The sequence below is a fragment of the Puma concolor genome, chromosome D1, assembly GCF_028749965.1.
Source record: "Puma concolor isolate L17-30 chromosome D1, mPumCon1.1.hap2, whole genome shotgun sequence".
NCBI lineage: Eukaryota > Metazoa > Chordata > Mammalia > Carnivora > Felidae > Puma > Puma concolor.
Genome location: NC_141676.1, coordinates 73,235,161 through 73,237,920, shown reverse-complemented (window position 1 = coordinate 73,237,920; position 2,760 = coordinate 73,235,161).

The following is a 2,760-nucleotide window of genomic DNA, read 5'->3' as shown; positions in this document are numbered from 1 at the left end:
TGTCTGAGTGGTTTTAGTTTTAATAATAGCTGGATTAAAAACTTCTCATTTGTGATTTGACAACTGTTAGGTCTCTAGTTTCTCTCAGCAGCCTCCAAAGAATTTTCATAATCCTCAGTTTCAAAACAAGTTTCCATTGTTATTTTGAAAATGATATGTATCTTGTATGGAGCTTATAGATAGGAATGCATATCTGCGTGTTAGATAAAATGTGTAATGAAACAGCATCAAATTTGTCTTTTGTTTCCCCATTAGTATGAGACTTGCTTAAAGCAATTCTATAATTTAAAGTGTCTGTGACATAGGATACCTGTATAGGACAGACAGATAAGATTGTAAAGATAGGACAGATAGCAAGGGATCATTTGAAATTTTGACTTTCATCTTCTAGGCTAGGCCAGTGGCTATCAAAGTATCATTTCTAGACCCAGAGGATCACTGTATCTTGGAATCTGTTAGAAATGCAAATTCTTGGTCCTCACCCTCAGACCTACAAAATCAGAAACCTACTAAATGCGAAACTAGTTCCAGAAACTAGTACAAACCATAAAGTTTGTACTAGTAGCGTGGAAATGTGATCAGGCTTGCCTTTTTTCCCTCTTACCAACTTATAATTTTTTTAAATTATTTTTTGTTTTAGAATAGTTTTGGATTTAGAGAAAAATTGTGAAGCTAGTACAGAGAGTTCCTATGTATTCCACACCCAGTTTTCCCTATAATTAACATCTTACATTAGTATGATAATATTGGTTAGAATTAAGAACCCATATTGATATGTTCTTATTAACTAAAGTCCATACTTTATTCAGATTTCCTTAATTTTTACCTAATGTCTTTCTCTGTTCCAGGATCCCATCTAGGATACCACATTACATTTAGTCGTCATGTCTTCTTGGGCTTCTCTTGGTTTTGACAGTTTCTCAGTCTTCCTTCAAAACCCTGACAGTTTTGAGGAGAACCTAGTGGTCATGCATTTTGTAGAATAGCCCTCACTTGGGATCTGTCTGGTGATTTTCTTAGGGAACTGAATGTGTACTGAGAAGGAAAACCACAGACGTAAAGTGTCATTCTCATTGGTGATATCAAGGGTACATACTGTCAACATGTCTTAACATTTTGTTTATCTGGCTAAGGTTTTGTGGTTTTTTAACTGTAAAATTACTATTAATTCCTTTCTGTCCTTCAGAAGGATGTTACTACATCCAGTCCACACTTAAAGAAGAGTGGGGGGTTATATTCCACCTTTTGAGGGTGGAGTGTCTATATAAATTATTTAGAATTTTTGTGCATAGGAAATTTGTCTCTTCCTAATTTATTTCATCTTCTATTTATTGCATTATGGACTCTGTTTCATATTTTAAGTTATAGTCTAGTATCACATTGTTTTGTTTCTCAGATTGTTCCAGTTTTGCTTATCATGACCTTTTACTTGGCTCCCGTGGGTTTTTGGGGTTTTTTGTTGTTGTTGTTGTTTTTTATCCTATTACTGTCCTTCCATTGTGGGGTTTTCTATTGTTTTGTTTTGTTTTGTTTTGCACTTTCTTACCTTCAGGCACTTCAGAATGCTCCAGTCAGCCATTTCTCCGAGGATCCCTGGTTTATTGAAGAATGGTATTAGGTGTCCACTCATTGCTACTAAGCTGTCTTTGCTTCTAGGCACACTCAGCTGATAGCAAGGAAACGTAGGTGTGTATGCCAACCTGTGTCTGTACACACATCTATAAATATTTCTACAAGTAACCATTTGTATCTATATTAACCTAAACGTGAGTTCATACTCCTATCTCCAGCACTAATCCATTACCACATCATTATTTTGGCTTCCTCCTCTTGCTTATTTGTCACTTGCTCTGACAACTTCAACCATCTGCTATCCATTTACTCTAATTGTTCAATTCAGGTACACATGTATAGCAGTTTCAGAATTATTAACCTAGTTTCACATGGAGAACAAAGTCATCAACTAGAGCATGGTGCTTATGTTTGTTTGGTTTTGTTTTTCCTTTAGTCTTCTTGTACAGACTCAGAATTAGTTGATCGCCTTTTGCCTTCACTTAGGTTGTTCCATGTATTTAGTAATAAGGCTTGGATTTTACTTAGAAATATCAGTTTGGTAAGAAGGTGTAATTGGAAATGGTTGAAGGGAAAGACCAGAAAGGATAAAGGCATGAAATATGGAATAAAAGCAGCAGGAAAGGAGGGGTAAGTTAAGGGACTTAGGATCTTGAACTGAAATTTATTAGGGACTAGAGAGTGAAACTTCTGCATAATTCCTAACTGTGAACAGGACAGGGAATATCGAAAAAGGTTGTGATTTTCACAGAAGACTGCTGAGTCCAAGGAATGTTGATGACATCCCGGTAAAATAGTCCAGGCTGTTGGTAAGTTCTGAAGCTTAAGGTTGGTGAGGTCTTGTCTGCCTCTTAGGATTTGAAAGTCATAAGTAAATAGTAATGTGACTATTCCATTTGGCTAACTTTGAGGATGCAAAATGGATAGCATTTTGAACTTTTGTTAGGGTACCTTACTTTTCATTCAAAAAGCAGTGACACACCCTGCCCGTGAGTATGATGAAGTAGGAGTATACAGGTACTGAGATAATGAAGTCCGGTAAAGAATCATTCACTCTTACACCCTGAGTATGCAGTGTATGCCACCTAAGTCACTTGTGATGCGTCTTGTGTATGAAAAAGTGTTTTGCCAGAAGAACAGGGAAGGAAGCCTGGGTTGACAGAAACCACGTAAGTTAACTACAGACTC